Here is a 15,662-nt window from a genome sequence, read left to right on the forward strand (position 1 = left end):
GAAAATCACACAAACAACAACAACAGGGTAATGGACGACCGCAGAGAGTAATTACCTCCCTTCTCTACACATTGTGCAAGTTCTATTTTGTGTATTGGAAATATTAACCCTGTCAATTCAGGGCGTAAGAAATTAGTCATTAGACTCATTGTGATGTTCCTCTCCACGGAAATCTTTAGTAAAAGGCGAAAGATTTATCCGAATGGATGAAGAGAAACCAGAGTTAACGTTACAGGCTCCTGTCTTCCCCTACTGAAAATATTTCATCACAACATGTAGGTGTCAGGACATGACTTGTAGCATTTAAATCAACTATTTGGCATTATTGTTTCTTTGATATAGAAAGGGTATCGACACAACCCTTCAATTGATATGATAAGGAGATTGAAGTTGAAAAGGGCTACATGCCGCTGTAGCTTGTCAAATAAATACGGACTTTGCGACTCCCGTGCCCGAGGCAGCCATTTTGAACGTTGGTTCGTCGTCATGTATAGTTCGTTATTGTGGTCGACCTCAACATAATATTCAAACCTCCCATTTTCATGCACACGCATTGCAAAGACATCGCTGACGTGGATGACGGCGTCAGCTTGGAAACACTGCTAAACACTTACACGATACTTTTGATCTTGAAAATCACACAAACAACAACAACAGGGTAATGGACGACCGCAGAGAGTAACTACCTCCCTTCTCTACACATTGTGCAAGTTCTATTTTGTGTATTGGAAATATTAACCCTGTCAATTCAGGGCGTAAGAAATTAGTCATTAGACTCATTGTGATGTTCCTCTCCACGGAAATCTTTAGTAAAAGGCGAAAGATTTATCCGAATGGATGAAGAGAAACCAGAGTTAACGTTACAGGCTCCTGTCTTCCCCTACTGAAAATGTTTCATCACAACATGTAGGTGTCAGGACATGACTTGTAGCATTTAAATCAACTATTTGGCATTATTGTTTCTTTGATATAGAAAGGGTATCGACACAACCCTTCAATTGATATGATAAGGAGATTGAAGTTGAAAAGGGCTACATGCCGCTGTAGCTTGTCAAATAAATACGGACTTTGCGACTCCCGTGCCCGAGGCAGCCATTTTGAACGTTGGTTCGTCGTCATGTATAGTTCGTTATTGTGGTCGACCTCAACATAATATTCAAACCTCCCATTTTGATGCACACGCATTGCAAAGACATCGCTGACGTGGATGACGGCGTCAGCTTGGAAACACTGCTAAACACTTACACTATACTTTTGATCTTGAAAATCACACAAACAACAACAACAGGGTAATGGACGACCGCAGAGAGTAATTACCTCCCTTCTCTACACATTGTGCAAGTTCTATTTTGTGTATTGGAAATATTAACCCTGTCAATTCAGGGCGTAAGAAATTAGTCATTAGACTCATTGTGATGTTCCTCTCCACGGAAATCTTTAGTAAAAGGCGAAAGATTTATCCGAATGGATGAAGAGAAACCAGAGTTAACGTTACAGGCTCCTGTCTTCCCCTACTGAAAATATTTCATCACAACATGTAGGTGTCAGGACATGACTTGTAGCATTTAAATCAACTATTTGGCATTATTGTTTCTTTGATATAGAAAGGGTATCGACACAACCCTTCAATTGATATGATAAGGAGATTGAAGTTGAAAAGGGCTACATGCCGCTGTAGCTTGTCAAATAAATACGGACTTTGCGACTCCCGTGCCCGAGGCAGCCATTTTGAACGTTGGTTCGTCGTCATGTATAGTTCGTTATTGTGGTCGACCTCAACATAATATTCAAACCTCCCATTTTCATGCACACGCATTGCAAAGACATCGCTGACGTGGATGACGGCGTCAGCTTGGAAACACTGCTAAACACTTACACTATACTTTTGATCTTGAAAATCACACAAACAACAACAACAGGGTAATGGACGACCGCAGAGAGTAATTACCTCCCTTCTCTACACATTGTGCAAGTTCTATTTTGTGTATTGGAAATATTAACCCTGTCAATTCAGGGCGTAAGAAATTAGTCATTAGACTCATTGTGATGTTCCTCTCCACGGAAATCTTTAGTAAAAGGCGAAAGATTTATCCGAATGGATGAAGAGAAACCAGAGTTAACGTTACAGGCTCCTGTCTTCCCCTACTGAAAATATTTCATCACAACATGTAGGTGTCAGGACATGACTTGTAGCATTTAAATCAACTATTTGGCATTATTGTTTCTTTGATATAGAAAGGGTATCGACACAACCCTTCAATTGATATGATAAGGAGATTGAAGTTGAAAAGGGCTACATGCCGCTGTAGCTTGTCAAATAAATACGGACTTTGCGACTCCCGTGCCCGAGGCAGCCATTTTGAACGTTGGTTCGTCGTCATGTATAGTTCGTTATTGTGGTCGACCTCAACATAATATTCAAACCTCCCATTTTCATGCACACGCATTGCAAAGACATCGCTGACGTGGATGACGGCGTCAGCTTGGAAACACTGCTAAACACTTACACGATACTTTTGATCTTGAAAATCACACAAACAACAACAACAGGGTAATGGACGACCGCAGAGAGTAACTACCTCCCTTCTCTACACATTGTGCAAGTTCTATTTTGTGTATTGGAAATATTAACCCTGTCAATTCAGGGCGTAAGAAATTAGTCATTAGACTCATTGTGATGTTCCTCTCCACGGAAATCTTTAGTAAAAGGCGAAAGATTTATCCGAATGGATGAAGAGAAACCAGAGTTAACGTTACAGGCTCCTGTCTTCCCCTACTGAAAATGTTTCATCACAACATGTAGGTGTCAGGACATGACTTGTAGCATTTAAATCAACTATTTGGCATTATTGTTTCTTTGATATAGAAAGGGTATCGACACAACCCTTCAATTGATATGATAAGGAGATTGAAGTTGAAAAGGGCTACATGCCGCTGTAGCTTGTCAAATAAATACGGACTTTGCGACTCCCGTGCCCGAGGCAGCCATTTTGAACGTTGGTTCGTCGTCATGTATAGTTCGTTATTGTGGTCGACCTCAACATAATATTCAAACCTCCCATTTTCATGCACACGCATTGCAAAGACATCGCTGACGTGGATGACGGCGTCAGCTTGGAAACACTGCTAAACACTTACACTATACTTTTGATCTTGAAAATCACACAAACAACAACAACAGGGTAATGGACGACCGCAGAGAGTAATTACCTCCCTTCTCTACACATTGTGCAAGTTCTATTTTGTGTATTGGAAATATTAACCCTGTCAATTCAGGGCGTAAGAAATTAGTCATTAGACTCATTGTGATGTTCCTCTCCACGGAAATCTTTAGTAAAAGGCGAAAGATTTATCCGAATGGATGAAGAGAAACCAGAGTTAACGTTACAGGCTCCTGTCTTCCCCTACTGAAAATGTTTCATCACAACATGTAGGTGTCAGGACATGACTTGTAGCATTTAAATCAACTATTTGGCATTATTGTTTCTTTGATATAGAAAGGGTATCGACACAACCCTTCAATTGATATGATAAGGAGATTGAAGTTGAAAAGGGCTACATGCCGCTGTAGCTTGTCAAATAAATACGGACTTTGCGACTCCCGTGCCCGAGGCAGCCATTTTGAACGTTGGTTCGTCGTCATGTATAGTTCGTTATTGTGGTCGACCTCAACATAATATTCAAACCTCCCATTTTGATGCACACGCATTGCAAAGACATCGCTGACGTGGATGACGGCGTCAGCTTGGAAACACTGCTAAACACTTACACTATACTTTTGATCTTGAAAATCACACAAACAACAACAACAGGGTAATGGACGACCGCAGAGAGTAATTACCTCCCTTCTCTACACATTGTGCAAGTTCTATTTTGTGTATTGGAAATATTAACCCTGTCAATTCAGGGCGTAAGAAATTAGTCATTAGACTCATTGTGATGTTCCTCTCCACGGAAATCTTTAGTAAAAGGCGAAAGATTTATCCGAATGGATGAAGAGAAACCAGAGTTAACGTTACAGGCTCCTGTCTTCCCCTACTGAAAATATTTCATCACAACATGTAGGTGTCAGGACATGACTTGTAGCATTTAAATCAACTATTTGGCATTATTGTTTCTTTGATATAGAAAGGGTATCGACACAACCCTTCAATTGATATGATAAGGAGATTGAAGTTGAAAAGGGCTACATGCCGCTGTAGCTTGTCAAATAAATACGGACTTTGCGACTCCCGTGCCCGAGGCAGCCATTTTGAACGTTGGTTCGTCGTCATGTATAGTTCGTTATTGTGGTCGACCTCAACATAATATTCAAACCTCCCATTTTCATGCACACGCATTGCAAAGACATCGCTGACGTGGATGACGGCGTCAGCTTGGAAACACTGCTAAACACTTACACTATACTTTTGATCTTGAAAATCACACAAACAACAACAACAGGGTAATGGACGACCGCAGAGAGTAATTACCTCCCTTCTCTACACATTGTGCAAGTTCTATTTTGTGTATTGGAAATATTAACCCTGTCAATTCAGGGCGTAAGAAATTAGTCATTAGACTCATTGTGATGTTCCTCTCCACGGAAATCTTTAGTAAAAGGCGAAAGATTTATCCGAATGGATGAAGAGAAACCAGAGTTAACGTTACAGGCTCCTGTCTTCCCCTACTGAAAATATTTCATCACAACATGTAGGTGTCAGGACATGACTTGTAGCATTTAAATCAACTATTTGGCATTATTGTTTCTTTGATATAGAAAGGGTATCGACACAACCCTTCAATTGATATGATAAGGAGATTGAAGTTGAAAAGGGCTACATGCCGCTGTAGCTTGTCAAATAAATACGGACTTTGCGACTCCCGTGCCCGAGGCAGCCATTTTGAACGTTGGTTCGTCGTCATGTATAGTTCGTTATTGTGGTCGACCTCAACATAATATTCAAACCTCCCATTTTCATGCACACGCATTGCAAAGACATCGCTGACGTGGATGACGGCGTCAGCTTGGAAACACTGCTAAACACTTACACGATACTTTTGATCTTGAAAATCACACAAACAACAACAACAGGGTAATGGACGACCGCAGAGAGTAACTACCTCCCTTCTCTACACATTGTGCAAGTTCTATTTTGTGTATTGGAAATATTAACCCTGTCAATTCAGGGCGTAAGAAATTAGTCATTAGACTCATTGTGATGTTCCTCTCCACGGAAATCTTTAGTAAAAGGCGAAAGATTTATCCGAATGGATGAAGAGAAACCAGAGTTAACGTTACAGGCTCCTGTCTTCCCCTACTGAAAATGTTTCATCACAACATGTAGGTGTCAGGACATGACTTGTAGCATTTAAATCAACTATTTGGCATTATTGTTTCTTTGATATAGAAAGGGTATCGACACAACCCTTCAATTGATATGATAAGGAGATTGAAGTTGAAAAGGGCTACATGCCGCTGTAGCTTGTCAAATAAATACGGACTTTGCGACTCCCGTGCCCGAGGCAGCCATTTTGAACGTTGGTTCGTCGTCATGTATAGTTCGTTATTGTGGTCGACCTCAACATAATATTCAAACCTCCCATTTTGATGCACACGCATTGCAAAGACATCGCTGACGTGGATGACGGCGTCAGCTTGGAAACACTGCTAAACACTTACACTATACTTTTGATCTTGAAAATCACACAAACAACAACAACAGGGTAATGGACGACCGCAGAGAGTAATTACCTCCCTTCTCTACACATTGTGCAAGTTCTATTTTGTGTATTGGAAATATTAACCCTGTCAATTCAGGGCGTAAGAAATTAGTCATTAGACTCATTGTGATGTTCCTCTCCACGGAAATCTTTAGTAAAAGGCGAAAGATTTATCCGAATGGATGAAGAGAAACCAGAGTTAACGTTACAGGCTCCTGTCTTCCCCTACTGAAAATATTTCATCACAACATGTAGGTGTCAGGACATGACTTGTAGCATTTAAATCAACTATTTGGCATTATTGTTTCTTTGATATAGAAAGGGTATCGACACAACCCTTCAATTGATATGATAAGGAGATTGAAGTTGAAAAGGGCTACATGCCGCTGTAGCTTGTCAAATAAATACGGACTTTGCGACTCCCGTGCCCGAGGCAGCCATTTTGAACGTTGGTTCGTCGTCATGTATAGTTCGTTATTGTGGTCGACCTCAACATAATATTCAAACCTCCCATTTTCATGCACACGCATTGCAAAGACATCGCTGACGTGGATGACGGCGTCAGCTTGGAAACACTGCTAAACACTTACACGATACTTTTGATCTTGAAAATCACACAAACAACAACAACAGGGTAATGGACGACCGCAGAGAGTAATTACCTCCCTTCTCTACACATTGTGCAAGTTCTATTTTGTGTATTGGAAATATTAACCCTGTCAATTCAGGGCGTAAGAAATTAGTCATTAGACTCATTGTGATGTTCCTCTCCACGGAAATCTTTAGTAAAAGGCGAAAGATTTATCCGAATGGATGAAGAGAAACCAGAGTTAACGTTACAGGCTCCTGTCTTCCCCTACTGAAAATATTTCATCACAACATGTAGGTGTCAGGACATGACTTGTAGCATTTAAATCAACTATTTGGCATTATTGTTTCTTTGATATAGAAAGGGTATCGACACAACCCTTCAATTGATATGATAAGGAGATTGAAGTTGAAAAGGGCTACATGCCGCTGTAGCTTGTCAAATAAATACGGACTTTGCGACTCCCGTGCCCGAGGCAGCCATTTTGAACGTTGGTTCGTCGTCATGTATAGTTCGTTATTGTGGTCGACCTCAACATAATATTCAAACCTCCCATTTTCATGCACACGCATTGCAAAGACATCGCTGACGTGGATGACGGCGTCAGCTTGGAAACACTGCTAAACACTTACACTATACTTTTGATCTTGAAAATCACACAAACAACAACAACAGGGTAATGGACGACCGCAGAGAGTAATTACCTCCCTTCTCTACACATTGTGCAAGTTCTATTTTGTGTATTGGAAATATTAACCCTGTCAATTCAGGGCGTAAGAAATTAGTCATTAGACTCATTGTGATGTTCCTCTCCACGGAAATCTTTAGTAAAAGGCGAAAGATTTATCCGAATGGATGAAGAGAAACCAGAGTTAACGTTACAGGCTCCTGTCTTCCCCTACTGAAAATATTTCATCACAACATGTAGGTGTCAGGACATGACTTGTAGCATTTAAATCAACTATTTGGCATTATTGTTTCTTTGATATAGAAAGGGTATCGACACAACCCTTCAATTGATATGATAAGGAGATTGAAGTTGAAAAGGGCTACATGCCGCTGTAGCTTGTCAAATAAATACGGACTTTGCGACTCCCGTGCCCGAGGCAGCCATTTTGAACGTTGGTTCGTCGTCATGTATAGTTCGTTATTGTGGTCGACCTCAACATAATATTCAAACCTCCCATTTTCATGCACACGCATTGCAAAGACATCGCTGACGTGGATGACGGCGTCAGCTTGGAAACACTGCTAAACACTTACACGATACTTTTGATCTTGAAAATCACACAAACAACAACAACAGGGTAATGGACGACCGCAGAGAGTAACTACCTCCCTTCTCTACACATTGTGCAAGTTCTATTTTGTGTATTGGAAATATTAACCCTGTCAATTCAGGGCGTAAGAAATTAGTCATTAGACTCATTGTGATGTTCCTCTCCACGGAAATCTTTAGTAAAAGGCGAAAGATTTATCCGAATGGATGAAGAGAAACCAGAGTTAACGTTACAGGCTCCTGTCTTCCCCTACTGAAAATATTTCATCACAACATGTAGGTGTCAGGACATGACTTGTAGCATTTAAATCAACTATTTGGCATTATTGTTTCTTTGATATAGAAAGGGTATCGACACAACCCTTCAATTGATATGATAAGGAGATTGAAGTTGAAAAGGGCTACATGCCGCTGTAGCTTGTCAAATAAATACGCACTTTGCGACTCCCGTGCCCGAGGCAGCCATTTTGAACGTTGGTTCGTCGTCATGTATAGTTCGTTATTGTGGTCGACCTCAACATAATATTAAAACCTCCCATTTTCATGCACACGCATTGCAAAGACATCGCTGACGTGGATGACGGCGTCAGCTTGGAAACACTGCTAAACACTTACACTATACTTTTGATCTTGAAAATCACACAAACAACAACAACAGGGTAATGGACGACCGCAGAGAGTAATTACCTCCCTTCTCTACACATTGTGCAAGTTCTATTTTGTGTATTGGAAATATTAACCCTGTCAATTCAGGGCGTAAGAAATTAGTCATTAGACTCATTGTGATGTTCCTCTCCACGGAAATCTTTAGTAAAAGGCGAAAGATTTATCCGAATGGATGAAGAGAAACCAGAGTTAACGTTACAGGCTCCTGTCTTCCCCTACTGAAAATATTTCATCACAACATGTAGGTGTCAGGACATGACTTGTAGCATTTAAATCAACTATTTGGCATTATTGTTTCTTTGATATAGAAAGGGTATCGACACAACCCTTCAATTGATATGATAAGGAGATTGAAGTTGAAAAGGGCTACATGCCGCTGTAGCTTGTCAAATAAATACGGACTTTGCGACTCCCGTGCCCGAGGCAGCCATTTTGAACGTTGGTTCGTCGTCATGTATAGTTCGTTATTGTGGTCGACCTCAACATAATATTCAAACCTCCCATTTTCATGCACACGCATTGCAAAGACATCGCTGACGTGGATGACGGCGTCAGCTTGGAAACACTGCTAAACACTTACACTATACTTTTGATCTTGAAAATCACACAAAGAACGACAACAACAGGGTAATGGACGACCGCAGAGAGTAATTACCTCCCTTCTCTACACATTGTGCAAGTTCTATTTTGTGTATTGGAAATATTAACCCTGTCAATTCAGGGCGTAAGAAATTAGTCATTAGACTCATTGTGATGTTCCTCTCCACGGAAATCTTTAGTAAAAGGCGAAAGATTTATCCGAATGGATGAAGAGAAACCAGAGTTAACGTTACAGGCTCCTGTCTTCCCCTACTGAAAATATTTCATCACAACATGTAGGTGTCAGGACATGACTTGTAGCATTTAAATCAACTATTTGGCATTATTGTTTCTTTGATATAGAAAGGGTATCGACACAACCCTTCAATTGATATGATAAGGAGATTGAAGTTGAAAAGGGCTACATGCCGCTGTAGCTTGTCAAATAAATACGGACTTTGCGACTCCCGTGCCCGAGGCAGCCATTTTGAACGTTGGTTCGTCGTCATGTATAGTTCGTTATTGTGGTCGACCTCAACATAATATTCAAACCTCCCATTTTCATGCACACGCATTGCAAAGACATCGCTGACGTGGATGACGGCGTCAGCTTGGAAACACTGCTAAACACTTACACGATACTTTTGATCTTGAAAATCACACAAACAACAACAACAGGGTAATGGACGACCGCAGAGAGTAACTACCTCCCTTCTCTACACATTGTGCAAGTTCTATTTTGTGTATTGGAAATATTAACCCTGTCAATTCAGGGCGTAAGAAATTAGTCATTAGACTCATTGTGATGTTCCTCTCCACGGAAATCTTTAGTAAAAGGCGAAAGATTTATCCGAATGGATGAAGAGAAACCAGAGTTAACGTTACAGGCTCCTGTCTTCCCCTACTGAAAATATTTCATCACAACATGTAGGTGTCAGGACATGACTTGTAGCATTTAAATCAACTATTTGGCATTATTGTTTCTTTGATATAGAAAGGGTATCGACACAACCCTTCAATTGATATGATAAGGAGATTGAAGTTGAAAAGGGCTACATGCCGCTGTAGCTTGTCAAATAAATACGCACTTTGCGACTCCCGTGCCCGAGGCAGCCATTTTGAACGTTGGTTCGTCGTCATGTATAGTTCGTTATTGTGGTCGACCTCAACATAATATTCAAACCTCCCATTTTCATGCACACGCATTGCAAAGACATCGCTGACGTGGATGACGGCGTCAGCTTGGAAACACTGCTAAACACTTACACTATACTTTTGATCTTGAAAATCACACAAACAACAACAACAGGGTAATGGACGACCGCAGAGAGTAATTACCTCCCTTCTCTACACATTGTGCAAGTTCTATTTTGTGTATTGGAAATATTAACCCTGTCAATTCAGGGCGTAAGAAATTAGTCATTAGACTCATTGTGATGTTCCTCTCCACGGAAATCTTTAGTAAAAGGCGAAAGATTTATCCGAATGGATGAAGAGAAACCAGAGTTAACGTTACAGGCTCCTGTCTTCCCCTACTGAAAATATTTCATCACAACATGTAGGTGTCAGGACATGACTTGTAGCATTTAAATCAACTATTTGGCATTATTGTTTCTTTGATATAGAAAGGGTATCGACACAACCCTTCAATTGATATGATAAGGAGATTGAAGTTGAAAAGGGCTACATGCCGCTGTAGCTTGTCAAATAAATACGGACTTTGCGACTCCCGTGCCCGAGGCAGCCATTTTGAACGTTGGTTCGTCGTCATGTATAGTTCGTTATTGTGGTCGACCTCAACATAATATTCAAACCTCCCATTTTCATGCACACGCATTGCAAAGACATCGCTGACGTGGATGACGGCGTCAGCTTGGAAACACTGCTAAACACTTACACTATACTTTTGATCTTGAAAATCACACAAAGAACGACAACAACAGGGTAATGGACGACCGCAGAGAGTAATTACCTCCCTTCTCTACACATTGTGCAAGTTCTATTTTGTGTATTGGAAATATTAACCCTGTCAATTCAGGGCGTAAGAAATTAGTCATTAGACTCATTGTGATGTTCCTCTCCACGGAAATCTTTAGTAAAAGGCGAAAGATTTATCCGAATGGATGAAGAGAAACCAGAGTTAACGTTACAGGCTCCTGTCTTCCCCTACTGAAAATATTTCATCACAACATGTAGGTGTCAGGACATGACTTGTAGCATTTAAATCAACTATTTGGCATTATTGTTTCTTTGATATAGAAAGGGTATCGACACAACCCTTCAATTGATATGATAAGGAGATTGAAGTTGAAAAGGGCTACATGCCGCTGTAGCTTGTCAAATAAATACGGACTTTGCGACTCCCGTGCCCGAGGCAGCCATTTTGAACGTTGGTTCGTCGTCATGTATAGTTCGTTATTGTGGTCGACCTCAACATAATATTCAAACCTCCCATTTTCATGCACACGCATTGCAAAGACATCGCTGACGTGGATGACGGCGTCAGCTTGGAAACACTGCTAAACACTTACACTATACTTTTGATCTTGAAAATCACACAAAGAACGACAACAACAGGGTAATGGACGACCGCAGAGAGTAATTACCTCCCTTCTCTACACATTGTGCAAGTTCTATTTTGTGTATTGGAAATATTAACCCTGTCAATTCAGGGCGTAAGAAATTAGTCATTAGACTCATTGTGATGTTCCTCTCCACGGAAATCTTTAGTAAAAGGCGAAAGATTTATCCGAATGGATGAAGAGAAACCAGAGTTAACGTTACAGGCTCCTGTCTTCCCCTTCTGAAAATATTTCATCACAACATGTAGGTGTCAGGACATGACTTGTAGCATTTAAATCAACTATTTGGCATTATTGTTTCTTTGATATAGAAAGGGTATAGACACAACCCTTCAATTGATATGATAAGGAGATTGAAGTTGAAAAGGGCTACATGCCGCTGTAGCTTGTCAAATAAATACGGACTTTGCGACTCCCGTGCCCGAGGCAGCCATTTTGAACGTTGGTTCGTCGTCATGTATAGTTCGTTATTGTGGTCGACCTCAACATAATATTCAAACCTCCCATTTTCATGCACACGCATTGCAAAGACATCGCTGACGTGGATGACGGCGTCAGCTTGGAAACACTGCTAAACACTTACACTATACTTTTGATCTTGAAAATCACACAAACAACAACAACAGGGTAATGGACGACCGCAGAGAGTAATTACCTCCCTTCTCTACACATTGTGCAAGTTCTATTTTGTGTATTGGAAATATTAACCCTGTCAATTCAGGGCGTAAGAAATTAGTCATTAGACTCATTGTGATGTTCCTCTCCACGGAAATCTTTAGTAAAAGGCGAAAGATTTATCCGAATGGATGAAGAGAAACCAGAGTTAACGTTACAGGCTCCTGTCTTCCCCTACTGAAAATATTTCATCACAACATGTAGGTGTCAGGACATGACTTGTAGCATTTAAATCAACTATTTGGCATTATTGTTTCTTTGATATAGAAAGGGTATCGACACAACCCTTCAATTGATATGATAAGGAGATTGAAGTTGAAAAGGGCTACATGCCGCTGTAGCTTGTCAAATAAATACGGACTTTGCGACTCCCGTGCCCGAGGCAGCCATTTTGAACGTTGGTTCGTCGTCATGTATAGTTCGTTATTGTGGTCGACCTCAACATAATATTCAAACCTCCCATTTTCATGCACACGCATTGCAAAGACATCGCTGACGTGGATGACGGCGTCAGCTTGGAAACACTGCTAAACACTTACACTATACTTTTGATCTTGAAAATCACACAAACAACAACAACAGGGTAATGGACGACCGCAGAGAGTAATTACCTCCCTTCTCTACACATTGTGCAAGTTCTATTTTGTGTATTGGAAATATTAACCCTGTCAATTCAGGGCGTAAGAAATTAGTCATTAGACTCATTGTGATGTTCCTCTCCACGGAAATCTTTAGTAAAAGGCGAAAGATTTATCCGAATGGATGAAGAGAAACCAGAGTTAACGTTACAGGCTCCTGTCTTCCCCTACTGAAAATATTTCATCACAACATGTAGGTGTCAGGACATGACTTGTAGCATTTAAATCAACTATTTGGCATTATTGTTTCTTTGATATAGAAAGGGTATCGACACAACCCTTCAATTGATATGATAAGGAGATTGAAGTTGAAAAGGGCTACATGCCGCTGTAGCTTGTCAAATAAATACGGACTTTGCGACTCCCGTGCCCGAGGCAGCCATTTTGAACGTTGGTTCGTCGTCATGTATAGTTCGTTATTGTGGTCGACCTCAACATAATATTCAAACCTCCCATTTTCATGCACACGCATTGCAAAGACATCGCTGACGTGGATGACGGCGTCAGCTTGGAAACACTGCTAAACACTTACACTATACTTTTGATCTTGAAAATCACACAAACAACAACAACAGGGTAATGGACGACCGCAGAGAGTAATTACCTCCCTTCTCTACACATTGTGCAAGTTCTATTTTGTGTATTGGAAATATTAACCCTGTCAATTCAGGGCGTAAGAAATTAGTCATTAGACTCATTGTGATGTTCCTCTCCACGGAAATCTTTAGTAAAAGGCGAAAGATTTATCCGAATGGATGAAGAGAAACCAGAGTTAACGTTACAGGCTCCTGTCTTCCCCTACTGAAAATATTTCATCACAACATGTAGGTGTCAGGACATGACTTGTAGCATTTAAATCAACTATTTGGCATTATTGTTTCTTTGATATAGAAAGGGTATCGACACAACCCTTCAATTGATATGATAAGGAGATTGAAGTTGAAAAGGGCTACATGCCGCTGTAGCTTGTCAAATAAATACGCACTTTGCGACTCCCGTGCCCGAGGCAGCCATTTTGAACGTTGGTTCGTCGTCATGTATAGTTCGTTATTGTGGTCGACCTCAACATAATATTCAAACCTCCCATTTTCATGCACACGCATTGCAAAGACATCGCTGACGTGGATGACGGCGTCAGCTTGGAAACACTGCTAAACACTTACACTATACTTTTGATCTTGAAAATCACACAAACAACAACAACAGGGTAATGGACGACCGCAGAGAGTAATTACCTCCCTTCTCTACACATTGTGCAAGTTCTATTTTGTGTATTGGAAATATTAACCCTGTCAATTCAGGGCGTAAGAAATTAGTCATTAGACTCATTGTGATGTTCCTCTCCACGGAAATCTTTAGTAAAAGGCGAAAGATTTATCCGAATGGATGAAGAGAAACCAGAGTTAACGTTACAGGCTCCTGTCTTCCCCTACTGAAAATATTTCATCACAACATGTAGGTGTCAGGACATGACTTGTAGCATTTAAATCAACTATTTGGCATTATTGTTTCTTTGATATAGAAAGGGTATCGACACAACCCTTCAATTGATATGATAAGGAGATTGAAGTTGAAAAGGGCTACATGCCGCTGTAGCTTGTCAAATAAATACGGACTTTGCGACTCCCGTGCCCGAGGCAGCCATTTTGAACGTTGGTTCGTCGTCATGTATAGTTCGTTATTGTGGTCGACCTCAACATAATATTCAAACCTCCCATTTTCATGCACACGCATTGCAAAGACATCGCTGACGTGGATGACGGCGTCAGCTTGGAAACACTGCTAAACACTTACACTATACTTTTGATCTTGAAAATCACACAAAGAACGACAACAACAGGGTAATGGACGACCGCAGAGAGTAATTACCTCCCTTCTCTACACATTGTGCAAGTTCTATTTTGTGTATTGGAAATATTAACCCTGTCAATTCAGGGCGTAAGAAATTAGTCATTAGACTCATTGTGATGTTCCTCTCCACGGAAATCTTTAGTAAAAGGCGAAAGATTTATCCGAATGGATGAAGAGAAACCAGAGTTAACGTTACAGGCTCCTGTCTTCCCCTACTGAAAATATTTCATCACAACATGTAGGTGTCAGGACATGACTTGTAGCATTTAAATCAACTATTTGGCATTATTGTTTCTTTGATATAGAAAGGGTATCGACACAACCCTTCAATTGATATGATAAGGAGATTGAAGTTGAAAAGGGCTACATGCCGCTGTAGCTTGTCAAATAAATACGGACTTTGCGACTCCCGTGCCCGAGGCAGCCATTTTGAACGTTGGTTCGTCGTCATGTATAGTTCGTTATTGTGGTCGACCTCAACATAATATTCAAACCTCCCATTTTCATGCACACGCATTGCAAAGACATCGCTGACGTGGATGACGGCGTCAGCTTGGAAACACTGCTAAACACTTACACTATACTTTTGATCTTGAAAATCACACAAAGAACGACAACAACAGGGTAATGGACGACCGCAGAGAGTAATTACCTCCCTTCTCTACACATTGTGCAAGTTCTATTTTGTGTATTGGAAATATTAACCCTGTCAATTCAGGGCGTAAGAAATTAGTCATTAGACTCATTGTGATGTTCCTCTCCACGGAAATCTTTAGTAAAAGGCGAAAGATTTATCCGAATGGATGAAGAGAAACCAGAGTTAACGTTACAGGCTCCTGTCTTCCCCTACTGAAAATATTTCATCACAACATGTAGGTGTCAGGACATGACTTGTAGCATTTAAATCAACTATTTGGCATTATTGTTTCTTTGATATAGAAAGGGTATCGACACAACCCTTCAATTGATATGATAAGGAGATTGAAGTTGAAAAGGGCTACATGCCGCTGTAGCTTGTCAAATAAATACGGACTTTGCGACTCCCGTGCCCGAGGCAGCCATTTTGAACGTTGGTTCGTCGTCATGTATAGTTCGTTATT

At 40.7% G+C, this 15,662-nt stretch overlaps 25 non-coding genes across 25 annotated transcripts; all 25 read right to left on the reverse strand.

Moving 5' to 3' along the window:
* Nucleotides 1–105: 105 nt before the first annotated feature.
* On the reverse strand, nt 106–226 carry LOC137254922 (U5 spliceosomal RNA). Its single transcript, XR_010954282.1, has one exon. It is a non-coding gene; the product is annotated as a U5 spliceosomal RNA (small nuclear RNA).
* A 510-nt stretch (nt 227–736) lies between these two features.
* On the reverse strand, nt 737–857 carry LOC137254923 (U5 spliceosomal RNA). The gene has a single exon (XR_010954283.1). It is a non-coding gene; the product is annotated as a U5 spliceosomal RNA (small nuclear RNA).
* A 510-nt stretch (nt 858–1,367) lies between these two features.
* On the reverse strand, nt 1,368–1,488 carry LOC137254924 (U5 spliceosomal RNA). The gene has a single exon (XR_010954284.1). It is a non-coding gene; the product is annotated as a U5 spliceosomal RNA (small nuclear RNA).
* A 510-nt stretch (nt 1,489–1,998) lies between these two features.
* LOC137254926 (U5 spliceosomal RNA) lies at nt 1,999–2,119 on the reverse strand. Its single transcript, XR_010954286.1, has one exon. It is a non-coding gene; the product is annotated as a U5 spliceosomal RNA (small nuclear RNA).
* Nucleotides 2,120–2,629: 510 nt separating this feature from the next.
* On the reverse strand, nt 2,630–2,750 carry LOC137254927 (U5 spliceosomal RNA). Its single transcript, XR_010954287.1, has one exon. It is a non-coding gene; the product is annotated as a U5 spliceosomal RNA (small nuclear RNA).
* A 510-nt stretch (nt 2,751–3,260) lies between these two features.
* On the reverse strand, nt 3,261–3,381 carry LOC137254928 (U5 spliceosomal RNA). Its single transcript, XR_010954288.1, has one exon. It is a non-coding gene; the product is annotated as a U5 spliceosomal RNA (small nuclear RNA).
* A 510-nt stretch (nt 3,382–3,891) lies between these two features.
* Nucleotides 3,892–4,012, reverse strand: LOC137254929 (U5 spliceosomal RNA). The gene has a single exon (XR_010954289.1). It is a non-coding gene; the product is annotated as a U5 spliceosomal RNA (small nuclear RNA).
* A 510-nt stretch (nt 4,013–4,522) lies between these two features.
* Nucleotides 4,523–4,643, reverse strand: LOC137254930 (U5 spliceosomal RNA). Its single transcript, XR_010954290.1, has one exon. It is a non-coding gene; the product is annotated as a U5 spliceosomal RNA (small nuclear RNA).
* Nucleotides 4,644–5,153: 510 nt separating this feature from the next.
* On the reverse strand, nt 5,154–5,274 carry LOC137254931 (U5 spliceosomal RNA). The gene has a single exon (XR_010954291.1). It is a non-coding gene; the product is annotated as a U5 spliceosomal RNA (small nuclear RNA).
* Nucleotides 5,275–5,784: 510 nt separating this feature from the next.
* On the reverse strand, nt 5,785–5,905 carry LOC137254932 (U5 spliceosomal RNA). Its single transcript, XR_010954292.1, has one exon. It is a non-coding gene; the product is annotated as a U5 spliceosomal RNA (small nuclear RNA).
* Nucleotides 5,906–6,415: 510 nt separating this feature from the next.
* LOC137254933 (U5 spliceosomal RNA) lies at nt 6,416–6,536 on the reverse strand. Its single transcript, XR_010954293.1, has one exon. It is a non-coding gene; the product is annotated as a U5 spliceosomal RNA (small nuclear RNA).
* A 510-nt stretch (nt 6,537–7,046) lies between these two features.
* On the reverse strand, nt 7,047–7,167 carry LOC137254935 (U5 spliceosomal RNA). Its single transcript, XR_010954294.1, has one exon. It is a non-coding gene; the product is annotated as a U5 spliceosomal RNA (small nuclear RNA).
* Nucleotides 7,168–7,677: 510 nt separating this feature from the next.
* On the reverse strand, nt 7,678–7,798 carry LOC137254936 (U5 spliceosomal RNA). The gene has a single exon (XR_010954295.1). It is a non-coding gene; the product is annotated as a U5 spliceosomal RNA (small nuclear RNA).
* Nucleotides 7,799–8,308: 510 nt separating this feature from the next.
* On the reverse strand, nt 8,309–8,429 carry LOC137254938 (U5 spliceosomal RNA). The gene has a single exon (XR_010954297.1). It is a non-coding gene; the product is annotated as a U5 spliceosomal RNA (small nuclear RNA).
* Nucleotides 8,430–8,942: 513 nt separating this feature from the next.
* Nucleotides 8,943–9,063, reverse strand: LOC137254939 (U5 spliceosomal RNA). The gene has a single exon (XR_010954298.1). It is a non-coding gene; the product is annotated as a U5 spliceosomal RNA (small nuclear RNA).
* Nucleotides 9,064–9,573: 510 nt separating this feature from the next.
* Nucleotides 9,574–9,694, reverse strand: LOC137254940 (U5 spliceosomal RNA). Its single transcript, XR_010954299.1, has one exon. It is a non-coding gene; the product is annotated as a U5 spliceosomal RNA (small nuclear RNA).
* Nucleotides 9,695–10,204: 510 nt separating this feature from the next.
* Nucleotides 10,205–10,325, reverse strand: LOC137254941 (U5 spliceosomal RNA). The gene has a single exon (XR_010954300.1). It is a non-coding gene; the product is annotated as a U5 spliceosomal RNA (small nuclear RNA).
* Nucleotides 10,326–10,838: 513 nt separating this feature from the next.
* On the reverse strand, nt 10,839–10,959 carry LOC137254942 (U5 spliceosomal RNA). The gene has a single exon (XR_010954301.1). It is a non-coding gene; the product is annotated as a U5 spliceosomal RNA (small nuclear RNA).
* Nucleotides 10,960–11,472: 513 nt separating this feature from the next.
* Nucleotides 11,473–11,593, reverse strand: LOC137254943 (U5 spliceosomal RNA). Its single transcript, XR_010954302.1, has one exon. It is a non-coding gene; the product is annotated as a U5 spliceosomal RNA (small nuclear RNA).
* A 510-nt stretch (nt 11,594–12,103) lies between these two features.
* On the reverse strand, nt 12,104–12,224 carry LOC137254944 (U5 spliceosomal RNA). Its single transcript, XR_010954303.1, has one exon. It is a non-coding gene; the product is annotated as a U5 spliceosomal RNA (small nuclear RNA).
* Nucleotides 12,225–12,734: 510 nt separating this feature from the next.
* LOC137254945 (U5 spliceosomal RNA) lies at nt 12,735–12,855 on the reverse strand. Its single transcript, XR_010954304.1, has one exon. It is a non-coding gene; the product is annotated as a U5 spliceosomal RNA (small nuclear RNA).
* A 510-nt stretch (nt 12,856–13,365) lies between these two features.
* LOC137254946 (U5 spliceosomal RNA) lies at nt 13,366–13,486 on the reverse strand. Its single transcript, XR_010954305.1, has one exon. It is a non-coding gene; the product is annotated as a U5 spliceosomal RNA (small nuclear RNA).
* Nucleotides 13,487–13,996: 510 nt separating this feature from the next.
* On the reverse strand, nt 13,997–14,117 carry LOC137254947 (U5 spliceosomal RNA). The gene has a single exon (XR_010954306.1). It is a non-coding gene; the product is annotated as a U5 spliceosomal RNA (small nuclear RNA).
* Nucleotides 14,118–14,630: 513 nt separating this feature from the next.
* Nucleotides 14,631–14,751, reverse strand: LOC137254949 (U5 spliceosomal RNA). Its single transcript, XR_010954308.1, has one exon. It is a non-coding gene; the product is annotated as a U5 spliceosomal RNA (small nuclear RNA).
* Nucleotides 14,752–15,264: 513 nt separating this feature from the next.
* Nucleotides 15,265–15,385, reverse strand: LOC137254951 (U5 spliceosomal RNA). The gene has a single exon (XR_010954309.1). It is a non-coding gene; the product is annotated as a U5 spliceosomal RNA (small nuclear RNA).
* Between the last annotated feature and the right edge of the window lie 277 nt (nt 15,386–15,662).

The sequence above is a fragment of the Haliotis asinina genome, chromosome 10 (assembly GCF_037392515.1).
Source record: "Haliotis asinina isolate JCU_RB_2024 chromosome 10, JCU_Hal_asi_v2, whole genome shotgun sequence".
NCBI classification, from domain to species: domain Eukaryota; kingdom Metazoa; phylum Mollusca; class Gastropoda; order Lepetellida; family Haliotidae; genus Haliotis; species Haliotis asinina.